This window comes from Pavona decussata, unplaced genomic scaffold, assembly GCF_977016875.1.
Source record: "Pavona decussata unplaced genomic scaffold, jaPavDecu1.1 SCAFFOLD_249, whole genome shotgun sequence".
NCBI classification, from domain to species: Eukaryota; Metazoa; Cnidaria; class Anthozoa; order Scleractinia; family Agariciidae; genus Pavona; species Pavona decussata.
The window spans coordinates 292,645-307,042 of record NW_028145653.1 but is presented as its reverse complement, the minus strand read 5'-3'; the positions used below and the strand labels follow the sequence as shown (position 1 = coordinate 307,042).

Genomic DNA, 14,398 nt, shown 5'->3' with positions numbered 1-14,398 from the left:
TTTGACAGCCTTGTTTTTCAAACTTTGTATTTTTACATTTTGTGAAAAAAGTGTATCGTGGTTGCTTTTACATTTTTTTAACCATTTTGGTTTTGATTATTTTTGAGTCAATTTGAATGCTTTTCTGAGGTTTTGGCCATGAAATCGAGAAATCCAAAATGGCGAACTCAAGGTGGCAGCTGGAAAGAATCAATCACGTGATTGCCACATCATATGACCTTATTGTCCTTTTTTTTCAGCACAAAAGGAAACAGTTTGGGCATATAATTTACCCTCCAGGTTTCATTGTCATAGTGTTAATGCTCTTGAAGTGATGAAAGGGGCCGATACAAAGTGCCCCTCAGGTTAAGGAACTCAGAAAAAAACCCCAAGCTGAACAGGGTTTGCAAAATCATTAGCAGGACATCCCTGAGTCTGTTTGCAGTTGAAATGTTTGTCGTTGAAAAATTCATTCCATTTTGGAGCTTTTTGTTTGAATTATGCGTGTTCAGTTTTCAGGAAAACTTTGAATTTCAGAGACATTATTACTAAGTGTTCAGTAACGAGTTTGTTTAAGTTAAACAGATGTTAGTCTTCATTACTTGAGAATTTCAAAATTAGGGCTTCCTATGTCAGTAAAAGTGGAAGACAATATTTGTCTCTTCACACTTAGTTAAATTCTGCAGGTAAATGAACTTAAAGTTTCTTTACTTTCAGTTAGATTTTGCATACTTACAAGTTTCTATGAGGATTTTATTGTCAGTTAAGACGTGTTTTCTGAACGAAAATTTGAAGTTATCACGCCACGGTTTTCAGTTTGCAGTTATGTAAAGAATTTGATTATCCCAGTGAAAATTTAAACCCCCGGTCAATTTCAGTATCATCAATTTCTAAATAATTTATAAGGCTCTTCATCTTTTGTTATCTTACCAGCTTTTTATCAATATGCCTTTTTTCAGTAACACATCCAATCAGTGTATAAAATTAACCTTCTCAGACCATCTGTTTGTCTGCAGTTAAGTTTTCAACGTTTTTTTTTTTAACCAAAAGGCGCAGTACAAAAGGGACCAAACTCCTCCCACTTTCGAAATCAGTTGATTTACATTTGATTTTTATCTGTAGAAGTTTTAGCTTAGATGAAATGTTTTGTACTTCAAAATTTACCGTGCTAAAAAACAGGTTTTCAATTTGAAAGCTAGACAGGTGTAAGGTAAATGTAAGAAATGTCGGCTAGCTCAAAAACAAATAATTCAAGGAATTTCGCGCGTTTGCTAGCGCTAGCGTAAACATTGCACTTTCAATAAAATGCAGGTTGTGATAATTTATTAAAATTTCTGCTTTCTTTCTCTCCCTATTCAAATTAACATATTTCGAAAACGTCAGTGGTTTAAACAATAACAAAGGAAAACCACAAAATTTCAGGCTATTACTATTGCATTCTGATTGAGAAACGAACTTCGGTTTTCCTGTAAAAAGTTTCATGAAATTATGCAGTAGCAATTTGTGATTTCTACTTTAAACTTGCAGGATTGAAACATTTTCGTCGAGTTAAATTTACTTTGAAAGTTTTTCTTCTCGTTCGGCCGTTATATCTGTGTTGCACTGTATCAATAAGCTAGCGTTTATTTACACGGTACTCATTTGCTTTCAACTGTATCACGGGCGGTGTACTGCTTTTCAAACGACAAAGTGTCAGACTCGAAGACAATTTTAAACGTTTAAAATAGCCACTACTGCTGAAAATTTTTTTCAACGCGTTTCAAATTTTTCAATTTTGTAAGCAAAAGTCGTAAACCTTTTCGTAAGCAAAGTTTGAGGACAAGCTAAAACAAAAACTACGTGTATGTTTTACATCAGAGAATCTCCTGTAACAAGATTTTTTCAGACAAATACATTGCCAAATCTATATGCATTTTGATCGTTTCTTCATTTTGTTTTGCCTTGGTTTGTTTTCTTTGGTAACCGCCGTTTAAACTGCTCAAATTTTCCCGCCAAAAGACTTTAAAAAAAATACAGGCGCCTTAAATACGCATGCGCCGTTTTTTTTTTTTTAATTTTTTAATCATTCCAGCTAGTTATACTCTGTTTGAAAATGTCAAATTTTCCCGCCAAAAGACTTAGAAAAAATACGGGCGCCTAAAATACGCATGCGCCGTTTTTTTTTTTTTTTTTAAATTTTCAAGGTCTAATGCAATATTTAATATCTATTTTGGTTGTCAAGTATTCATTTTATTAGCTAATAATAAAAGACAATAAAGATTAAAACAGTTGTTTCAGTTGCATTGTGTGTTCTTTATTTTCTTTCTTAAGGCTGGTTTCCATATGATCGCAGATCGCAATAAGGTCTGCGATCGTCTGCGATCCTGCGATCGTGATCGCAGACGATCGCAGAAGATAGAACCATGTTCTATCTAAAGGCTGGTTTCCATATGATCGCGGATCGCAGATCGCAGATCGCAGATCGCAAACAATCGCAATTGATCGCAGACGATCGCAGGAGATAGAACATGGTTCTATCTTCTGCGATCGTCTGCGATCACGATCGCAGGATCGCAGACGATCGCAGAAGTAGTTTCCATATGATCGCAGACCATCGCAGACCTTATTGCGATCTGCGATTTGCGATCTGCGATCCGCGATCATATGGAAACCAGCCTTTACATAGAGCATGGTTCTATCTTCTGCGATCGTCTGCGATCACGATCGCAGGATCGCAGACGATCGCAGACCTTATTGCGATCTGCGATCATATGGAAACCAGCCTTTAACAATGGTTTTCAATAATAAGTTAATTAATTAAGTAAAAATCTTTTAACTAATTAAAGGTGTGACAAAATGTTTCTTCCTATATATACTAAGTCTTTTGGCGGGAAAATTTGAAGAAATTTGCACAGAGTTTCCCCTGGCAACAATTTTCGCAAAAAAATTTAATGGGGCACCCTTCGAAATTTTTTGATAAGAAAAAAATTTCAAGGAATGCCCTAGCAAATTTGAACCCGCCAAAAAACAAACACCACTTCGTAAGGAAACTTCTTGTTGCCAAATTTAAGTCTTGAATTTTAGAAAATTTTCAACGAAATTTGTCTGAAGTGAAGTTTCCTTTGCGAAGTGGTGTAAGCTAAAAGAGCGACATGGTAAGCCGTTTCGCAGCAGGAAAAAATTGGATGATCGCAGAAATTTTGATCATAAAACCAATTGAAAAAATGTTTTTGTTTTCCAAACTAAAACCAAATTTAAACAGCTGCAAAACCTTTTAGCTTACCATGTCGCTTTAAAAGATCTTGTCCAACTAGCAAGTAAAGTCAGCACAGGCTAACAACTAACAGTGTTACAGAGGACAGGACGAATTTAACGAGTAAAAGCATCTTTTTGGTCAAAATTATCAAGTTGTTTTGAATATCGAAACAAATTCTTTGTACTTTGTCGCTAACTTGTTCCCAGCTACGTTTCATTTTAGAAAAATCAAGACTGTCTAGTTCGTACTTTATTTTGTTTTGAAATATCAATTTTTGTTTGGCGCTTTTTAAATGAATTTCTCAAGTTCTCATGCATAATCAATGTTTTCAAATTTAAAAATTCTCTTGTCAATCCATTTTTCTCTTATTTTCAGTAAACATTTTTGAGACTAACAAAACAAATCGGTAATGATATCTGGTCTGTTTGCTCTTAAGTTCAACACAATCATTTGGAAATCAGTCCAAGACAATTCTCTATATAACTCACAGTTCGTTTATTTTCCAGTAAAAGTTAAAATTTTGACGATTGACGATTAAATAGACAATTTCTTTACATGTTTAATAGTAGCTGGTTTGTTTACCTTCTGGCTCTTGATAATATTTTGGCAAATATCAACGCAATTCGATTCCTCTAAGTCTGATAATTTAGTTCGTTCACTTTCTAGTTCGAGTTTAAAAAACGTGCTTTCACTCGTTTGTCTTGCCCCATGTAACACTGATTCAGTTGAACAAGATCTTAAACATAAAATTAAATACTAAAAAAACTACCATCTGGTTGAAATAATGGGAAAAGAAGAAACTCGAATGAAAAACTAATCTAAGCCCCAATATTGAATTTTCCCACCAGTAGAAGTAAGAAATATCCGTTGAGATTTCAAAATAGCGTTATTTTGTGTCATTGATTTGTTCAATTTTTATAGTCAACAGGACCACAAAGGACATTACAGATTGTTCCACACAGCTCTAAGGTGTGAACAGCAGACAAAACTCTCTTTTGTAAACAACTCGGTCGTCAAATACAATGCAGTTGTAAAATTCTCTGAGGAATATTTCGAAATGAATTTGAATTTGTGCCTTTGCCGTAAGCGCAAACTTGTAATGTAGAGTGCAATAGATTTCTTCAAAACTCTCGTGAACTATTTTGTAAACAACTCGGTCGTGCGTATAATCTATTCAATTTTTTTTCACAGGAAAATTTGAATTCAAATACAATGTAATTGTAAAATTCTCTGAGGAATGTTTCGAAATGAATTTGAATTTTTGCCTTTGCCGAAAGCGCGAACTTGAAATGTAGGGTGCGATAGATTTCTACTTTCACGTTTTAAATCACTTTTTTTTATCAAAATAGCGAAAGTCTAATCTTTCTTGGGTTGGAAAATTCTAACTTGATAAATTGGGTTTTTTTTTGTTTTTTTTTTTTTCACATAATTTTACTTTGACGTCAGATTTTCATAGTATCTTTGCACGGGACATAAAAGTGTGAGCAGCAGACAAAACTCTCGTGAACTGTTTTATAAACAACTCGGTTGAACGTAAATTCTTCAATTTTTTTCGACAGGAAAAGTTGATTTCAAATACAAGGCAATTTTAAAATTATCTGAGAAATACTTCGAAATCAATTGGAATTTTGCGCGTTTGCCGTAAGCCCAAACTTAAAAGAAAGTTGTCAGTCCTCTGAAACTGTTGTTCTTCTTTTTTTCGTTTGTGGTGGTAAATTAATGACTTAGTCCTCGAAGTCCTCTTTTTGTATGCCTTCTTGTAATGATTTTAATCGTTTAAAAAAAACCTGTTTCCGAACTAAGAAACAATTTACGTGGAACTTATTTCGGACAAAAAAAATTGGAATACAGCAAACCTGCAAATTTATATTTTTTATCTCTGCCAGAAATGAAATGGTGGGAAAATCCTTCAATCTTTTGTGGTCTGTAACTCTAATTTTGTGCAAAAGATGTCCCCGAGACGTTTGCTATCGTTTAGTCCACATCATTCCAACCAGACGCTTGTTTTTATCATACATACTACAGCATGTAAAGGGAACATAAGGAATAACAGAAGGGATCCTCGATAATTTTTTCCTTTTCAGTAAATAATAAAATTTTCGATCAATGAAATCTTGATAAAATATGTCCACGCTACACTTAAACAATGAATTAGTAATACACGTTTCCATGGGGATCCTCTTTAAAGCCTTGTGTTCCCTTGACAACAGGAAGCGAAGATGGAACTGCTAAGTGTAGATGTTTGATTTTTATTTTTATTCCCATCGCGAATTGGCCAAAACTGAAGAATTTTTTTTTTAATTTAAGGTTCTAGTTTCTTTGTAATTCAGTCCAAAGATCAAGGTCGTCAACAGAGTTTCTATTTCACAGACCACGTGATACAGAATTTTGCAGATTTTAGTAGATAATCAGGCCATTTAATATCGAATTAACCAAAACAGAGAGAGATCCAAAACTAAAGAATTTATTTTAATTTTTAAGCGTCCATTTTCGTAAGAACATGAACAAGACTTCCATTCACAGACCAAATGATAGAGTTTAAGATTTTTGTATATATTCAGGCAATTTGATATCTAATTAACCAAAACCGAGAGAGATCCAAAACTAAAGAATTTATTTTGAAATTTAATTGTCCGTTTTCCTAAGAATATGAACAAGGTTTCCATTCACAGGCCAAATGATATAGAATTTGAAGATTTTTGTACATAATCAGGCAATTTGATATCGAATTAACCAAAACGGAGAGTGATAGAAAACTGAAGAATCCGTGATTTTGAAATTTAAGCTTCCATTTCTTTTGTATTTCAGTTAAAAGGTAAGCCCATCAACAAAATCTCCATTTTACACACCAAGTAATAGATATTTTTCAAGACATTTGTAAACAATCAGGTAATAATAGATTGACCTACGTAAACAAACATTTCTTTTGGATGTTTTCAATTCCATCAAATTGTTTTGTAGTTAACAACGAAAACGCAATCGCTAGTCTCATCTCTTGATATCCTTGTTCGGTGTTTCGACTTAACTTGAAGTGTTTCAGATTTCATTTTTTTTTTCTTTTTTGGAAAAAAGAGAAACAATTGTTTAGCTTTTGACCGACCTGTCCTTTTATACAGCGTAATTTTTTCATTTTCCTTTTATACAACTTGCATTTCCACCTTGGCAACAGAATATAACTGAAAAATAACTTAACCGATTTCTAAATAGCGCAACACTGAGTGATCTCCGACGTTGACGTTTTCAATTTTCAATTTTTTGAAATTTTTTCATTTTCAATTTTCATATCCCAATTTTACTTTTAACAAAATTCAATTTAAGTTGCAAGTTAATTTGTTGACAAATCTATACATAAAACAAATTGAAATCGCGAAAATTTGGCGTTAAAGTATGTCAGTATGGACTGATCACTCAGAGTTAACGCTAAAAATGCCTTAACCGATCTGCAGAATAATACCATAAAAAGATGGCTGGTATATTTTATAATGATTGAAAGAAATTCTGCTGCATCGACAGTGTGTTCAAAATTAACTCATTTAAGCGACCGTATATTCGAGCGTCAGCATTTCTGACTGAAAATATCAGCTTAATCCCTCCCGGATCTGCCCTCTCACAAAATGGTTAGATAGTCGCCAAATTTAAACATACGATATTTTGGTAAATAGATCATCAATTGACTGTTGCTGAATTGAAAATTCAATAATTTTGTCATACACCGCCGCCATCTTTCAAAGGTATCATTTTTATACACAAATGAAATCTTATCTTTGTTCCGTTTGCTTCAGTTCAATGCTTTTTCCTCTTTTCTGATCCTTTTGCTCCTCCTGTTCGATCTTCTTTCTTATGAAAATGTCCTTCCTGAAAATAAAACAAACAAAACACATGAGTTTGTGTTCAACAAATACGCCCATACAAAGTCAGCAGCATGCTTTGCTAATTACTTTGAAATTTAAATAACGTTTATCGTCGTCGTCACCACAATCATCATTAGCATGCGATATTTCTTTAGGATCAGAAAAGCCCAAAATAAAAATCCAAAATATTTTGGAGTCTCATCTTGTAAAGTAATGACAAACAAAAGGCACCATAGGACAGTACTGCACAGTAGCTTTCATTTGAATGGTCACACTTGAGGATTTCATGCACAGACTCAAAAGGTAGAACCACCTTGTACAGCATGATAAACGGTACCACAGCGAAAGTTAGTGAAGAGAGCTAACGAATTTGGACAGTGAACTTGAACCTAAGTTTCAAGAGTACACTTTAGGATTTCATCCACAGAACCACGTTGTACAGCATGATAAGCAGTAGTACTCAGTAGCTTTCATTTGAATGTTCACACTTAAGGATTTCATCCACAGATTCAAAAAAGTAGAACCACCTTATACAGCATGATAAACAGTACCACAGCGAAAGTTGTTGAAGAGAGCTAATGAATTTGGAAAGTGAACTTGTACCTAAGTTTCAAGAGTACAACTTGCCTAAGTGAGTGTCTCAACTCAAAACAGGAATTCAAAATAAATTCGTAGTTTTTCAATGCAAAGCAGTTGGCAAAGTTCTCAACACGTGGCCGCTTCGGACAATTTGGAAAAAAGATTTCTTGCCACAGAAAAGACCTTAAATTCAATTTATTTATTGTTAACTCTTCTGCAACTGGTATATGTCTGTTAAGCTCTTCTTACAAGGCGCTGTTTAGTTATTCTATTCTAAAACCACGCAGAGTGAGCCGCAACGTCGATAAAACGAAACTCCAGGACGCGCTTACATCGACTGACTTCGAAATTTTACCTACTGAAAACACGTAATGGAATTAGACTCTTACCGTTTGCGTCTTAGCGAAGCGAATATTCCTTCCTTCAAAGTCTTTGACGCTTGTTCCTGGCGAATCAGTAAAGCTTCAACGACAAAGGTCACCTTCACACATCCTCACTCGCCAAGCAGTTGTTTAGTTTGACGAGAATTCTGCACTTTCAGTCATGAATATGGATTAGAAGCTGGAACCAATCGCTGGTCGATAGAAAAACCATATTTGGAGTGGAATTCCATGCCCAAGTGCTAATGAATAAACTTGACATTTTTATGCTTTTGTTCAAACCTAAGCCAGTGGGTTTTTTTGCGTGAAATAGCTGTCTGGAGTATTTTCCCGCACACATTCAAACTGTGGTCTTTTTGAAACCTTGAAATTTCTTTTCATCTTTGTTTTACAAAATAAAAATTCATGTACTCTTACACTATATGACGAGAAAAACTCTTTCACCCATTTCTGAGTCAACAGTACCTCATGATCGGGGAATACTCATAGTCTCTGTATTCGCTAAGAATCAGAGATTGACTTAAAAACTATATTACAATAAAAAAAAAATTACGACAACTTCTACAAAGTTTTATATTCTATTCTTATCTTGCCACCTTAAGATAGACAGATATTCTTTATCCTTTATATCAACACGCCTGGAATTAAAGGAAGATCAAGTAAAATAAAACAACATGGCGTATTGCTTATAAATCCTATCTTATACAAATAAATTTGAAATGTGAGATTTGCTTACCGCATTTGAATGTATGGATAAACTGTCCAATTATCCTCTTTTACTGGGAGAAAATTTTTGTGATTGAATTTAAATGAAATAGAAAGATATAAATTAAGAACGTACGGGTACATACACCAAGAAATACACTGAAAAAAAAACCCGAGGCATTGAACGGTATTGCCTTCGCTCTCCTACCCCCCAAGAAAGACAGGCCTATGCTTCAATTCTGGAAAAACTAAACGAAGTAAAATGCATAGATTTTCAGTCATTTGTCTGAATACAAAAAGATGACTACTTGGGAAAAATTCTATCTCCACTCCCTATACGTTGTATCACAAGTGTGACAGTTTGTCAGAGTCTGATGTCAGCGAGAGAAACAAGAGGGAAAGATACAATTAGTGGTCACATTTAGCTACAAATGCCTCAAAAATTTTCATCGTAATAAAATGTCGGTAAAATAAAAACTATATTTTTGTTGGAAATAATGTGATGGAATGTGTTAAGCCTGGTGAATAAATGAGAATGATGTATTTAATCAGTAAATGACACAGGCATACTCGGGAAAAAAAATCCGTGTGCTCCTTTCGGGAGTCGAACCTAAGACCTTCCGATTACTAGTTCGGATGCTCTGCCACTGAGCTACAGGAGACTCTTGAGAGCGAAAGCCATTAAACCAGGCAATTAAAACTTATTTTCGTAAAATAACAGAAAAAAAAAGGTTCCTAACATGTGCGTCCGTTAATCCATCGTCACACGATACACCCGGATAAAGGCCTTTTCTTATGACCGACAACAACAAAACACAATATTGATGTTTTTGCAGTAGTTGCCTATCTGTAGCCAACTCTAGAATAGAGGACACATTTCATGATCAAATGTTATGAGGTGGCGTGTTCCAAAGTAACCTCTAATTGTACCCTTACTTATTTCCTTTTCCACACTTTACAATCTTTTTACGAGCTGTTACAATGTCTTTACCATCTGCTTACTGTACGTGTCTCTCTACGAACTCTTTACAACCTCGATGCAATCTCTTTAAAAACAAATCTTTGTGGTCTTTTCAAAAACCTCTTCACCATCTACTTTAGTGATCTCTTTGCAATGTCTGTACGATCTCCTTTAGTTACTTTCTTTTTACGGTTTTTTAAAACATCCTCCTTGCTGTCTCATTACTACCTCTTTCCGATCCACTTACGATTTCTTTACGATATAATAATAATAATAATAATAATAATAATAATAACTACTTATATAGCGCTTATCCAGTTCTGTTCTAAGCGCTTTACAAAGTGAAAATCATATTTGTTTAAAATAATTCGAAAAAAGATGAGTCTTAAGTTTACGTTTAAAAACATTTAAATTGTCGCAATTACGGATGTCGATAGGTAGTTTGTTCCAGAGTTCTGGGGCCGAAACAGCGAAAGCTCTGGAGCCATACGACTTTAGGTTATGGTTGACATGACCCGTTTATCTCTGATCACTTCGCTGTTCACTGCAACTTGGCTATCAAGAGACCACCTAAGGCTAAGCTCACCCTCACATCACGTAAACTGCGCACCATTGATCCAGACAATCTACGGTGTGATATTCGTTCCTCCGCCTTATACAACTCACCGTCGCACGAAATTACGGACCTCTGCGATCAGTACGACTCGGTTCTATCTTCAATCCTGGATAAACATGCACCTCTGCGCACAAGGATCATCACCTTACGACCTAATGCTCCTTGGTATAGTGAGGAAATCAGAAAACAAAAATCAACCTGCCGCAAGCTTGAAAGGCGCTGGCGACGCTCCAAACTTGAATCAGACTATCGACACTATGCAAATCAACGCGCTGTTATTCGGAATATCATTTTCGACATTCTTTTTACATTTCTTTACAACCTCTTTCCAACCTCTTCACCCATCTTGCGATCTCTTTACAATATATTTTACGATTACTTTACATTATCTTCACAATCTCTTTGTGACTTTTTTTTAATCTTCCATTCTCGTTAACGGCCTCTTTATGACTTCTTCTTTCTTCTTCTTACAAATCTTTTTAGTATCTTTAAGATCCATCAATCATCTGGGATTTTCATTTTATCTCTTGACGGTCTTTATACCATTGATACAGTTTCTTTACTAGCTGTAATTATGATATCTTTGCAGCATCTAAGATCTATTATCTGTAACTAATCTTATTTCGAGCATTTTACGATCTACCGAGAAACCCCCAGCGGACTTCATTTCTTTGGTGTGTGTCTATTTCTTTCAATACTCGTGAGGAGCACATTCTGATCTCTTCACGTTCGGAAAATCTCCCAATAAAACCTACCCAACCCCTGCTCGTATGGTACAGCCTGAGAGCAGCCACTTTTACTTCATTGTTCCCCGAGCCAGTAAAAGCCATACGCGCATGCGTCTCAAATCATACTGCGAGGCTTGAAGTGAAAGGTTGTCCCGCGCATTCATCTCGTGTCTCTCTCCACGATCCACGGAGGAACTGTTCGTTTACATCAGCGGAAAACACACGTTCATAGATTTAATTGTCAAATTATTTTCTTTGCATTATAGAAGCTTAAAAAAAAAAAACAGAACTGGAGAAGATACCGATTGCATGTTTTCCCGCGCTTGTCGCCGATTGTCTGTTTTCCCGCGCTTTGACACCCGTTGCACGTTTTTCGTGCTAGGCTTGGTTTCACGTTTTCACGTCAAGGTCTCAATAGTTCATTGCGTTATTTACAGTTCTTACAACTTTATAGCAACTTATAGCTTTATTCTTTGATTTGCACATGGTACACCGATACATTGGACTGGCCCACAAATAGCCAAGCTAATCTAGGCGGGCCAGTCAAAGATTATGATATTATAAATAAATAAGTTCAATTTCAAGTTTATTAAAGATTTAAACACATAGAAAGAGAAGATAAGCACTGCTCGCAGTTAGCTACAGCTATTCGAGGCGATCAGTGGTTTTGACGCATAACAAATAACAGCAGTTCAACCTTACAGAATCAAAAAAGTAACTTACAATACAGTAGCAGGAAAAACAAGAGAAAGGGAAATACAATGACAAAGAACTACGACTAAATGTGAGTTAAAGAAACGAGATTTACGATAAGAAGATGCTTAGCTATAGCCGATCACTCAATAATATTTAGAGTAAAACAGGGAGGTTATATTACTTTGAGTACTTTTAAGAGTAAAGTTAGGCGAACATAGCCATAGTGCGAAACATAATACACAAGTACGTTATAAAGTTGACAAGAGCAGGATGGATTATGCAGATATAATACGCTGAGTTTTCAAAATATTTTCACTTTTTGATCAAATCAGATAGGCCAATTTTATCATCTGCCTCCGAGAATTTTTCCTGATTTTTCAAGAAGCAAATTATGGATTTTGCGTTTAAAATTCGTTTTGGGTGTGTGACTGGTATACTGTGTTCTAGCCGGTCACTGAAGATGTTATAAAGAATAAATGATAAATAAACTACAGGGAAAAGAAGAACAAGGAACGAATTGTAATTGTTCTTGTGATAACTAAGTAAAATTGAGTGTGAAATACCCTCAGAAAACCTGCAAAATAAATTAATTACGCGAATTTGGAAGGGGGATGATAGGGAAATAGACTAACTTCGCGAATTTGGAGAATTTGTCAAGTTCTCATTCGAAACCAGCGAATTTGAGTCCAAGACACTACTTTTTCGTACAAATCCTACCGTTATAAGCCCAAAACGTTACTTTTCGGTAAAAATAGTACTGTTTCAGTCCAAAACGTTACTTTTTCGTACAAATGCTACCGCTTTTTCCCTGCTAGTAGAGGCCTCTTTTCCGTTGTATTCGCTGAACTGACGGGCAAGAGGAAAAGAGACCTCTGCCCTGGGTCGAAACAGACTTTGATTCAACCGCCGTCCGTAGTCCGTCCGTAGTCGTGGACGACGCTTACAAAACGCACGCTCCCTGTATTGTTTGCTGGCCGTGACTTGAGCCCACTGTCTCTCGCGCATTCGTATACAGTTACTCCGCTTAGCGAGCCCGCATAATAATATGGCATCACGTGACGGTTCGGTCGCTAGGTAACCGTGGCGCATGCTCAACACAGTCCGTTTCGACCCAGGGCAGACGCGCCCTAATCTCGTACCCCGATCTCAGTTCTCTGCAGTGGGTTTGTGTCTGACAGTTTGATTAAATGTTGTTTCCTGGCTATGGAAGGCCATGGTTAAGGAATACTTAGGAATTCATGGTTACTGAAGATCAGCTTACTGTGAAAGCTGTTGTTTTGCTGCAGAAATGGGTGACAGTTCATTAGAACACACAGACATGCACAGGAAAACAAATAGTGGAAATATATATTTTTTTATTTGTTTTCTATTTATCTGCCATTTGCTACTTTTATGAGCCCAAAAGACCTTCACACCTTCCTATTATTATTGTTATTTTTTTTTTTTTTTTTGCTGAAATCAAGGATCCCATCAGAAGTGAGTGTCCAAGCACCAAGATAGCTGCTTTGGACATAAAGAACCTTGTATTATTCTTAGTGTATCATCCTCTATGCATGTACAAATAATGGAATGCTCAGTACAACAATGATTATTTAAACAGCTCATTGTGCCTTGCAAATCAAATGCAGATAATGACCTTTGTTCTTCATATCAAGAGTCAAATATTATTAGACTTGTGTATTATGTGGTTCTAATTTTCGAGTCTGTGGACTCCTATGTGTAAAATTATAACCTTTATTAACTTGTCATCAAAGAAGCAGTCGAGGGGGCATGTCCCCTAACCTTAACACAAATTTCAGGTGAAAATGTTTCAAGTGTTATGTGATAAAGGTGAATCAAGAACCACTGAAATGGAAAGCTCATCACTACCAAATAAAAATCTAATGGGAAACTCATAGGGACTTGCTCTGTTTGCTCACATGTTGCAAGTAACCAAAACATTCTTCAGATCCCAAATCCAGATGTGGTACCTCCATTTCCCAAAAGAAATTCAAACTTCCATTTTTGAGAAAAAAAAAAAACCCTTTAAAACAGCAAGGGTGTACTCGGTATTTTAATGTTGGACATAATTGGGCGCCAGCTACCATTTACATGGACAGGTCTTTCTGGTTTGCTGGTATATAACCAAGACAGTAGCATGGTGTTAGGGCTAGGATGGTTCATGGTTCATTTATTTCACACTATTTACACAACATTAACATAGAAAGAAAAGTATTACAACAAATGATTACAAGATAAAAATAAATACAGTACGAATTATAAAATGTGTGTGGTGGTCAAAGTAGCAAAGGCTTTCTAGCTGACCACCACCTACTTTTAAGTAAACAAAGAAATGACACTGAGCTTTATTGAGATATTAGAAAATGTAGGAAATGTTTGTAGAGCCTAGGATGTACAAGAGAGAATTACATTTGTGTAAATTAAGGCATGTTCGAGATATACTGAACCGAGCAAGAAATCTAAACAGGACAAGCTTAATAAAAGAAGAACAAAACAAATAAATAAAAACAAAAAAAAGCAAAAAAACAACATACAAACAGACAAACAACAACAACAACAAACAAAAAGAAAGGAAAAGGACAACACATCATCAGCAGCAACAGCAGCGACAACAAAGATCAAAATATAAGCAGACACAATTATTATTATTATTATTATTATTATGTGC

The 14,398-nt window shown here is 35.5% G+C and overlaps 1 long non-coding RNA gene across 1 annotated transcript; it reads right to left on the bottom strand.

The window, feature by feature from the left end:
* Window positions 1-86: 86 nt before the first annotated feature.
* LOC146457042 (uncharacterized) lies at window positions 87-2,255 on the bottom strand. The gene is made up of 2 exons (XR_014858626.1): window positions 2,097-2,255; window positions 87-1,978 (listed from the first exon to the last, which is right to left on the bottom strand). It is a non-coding gene; the product is annotated as an uncharacterized LOC146457042 (long non-coding RNA).
* Window positions 2,256-14,398: the final 12,143 nt, after the last annotated feature.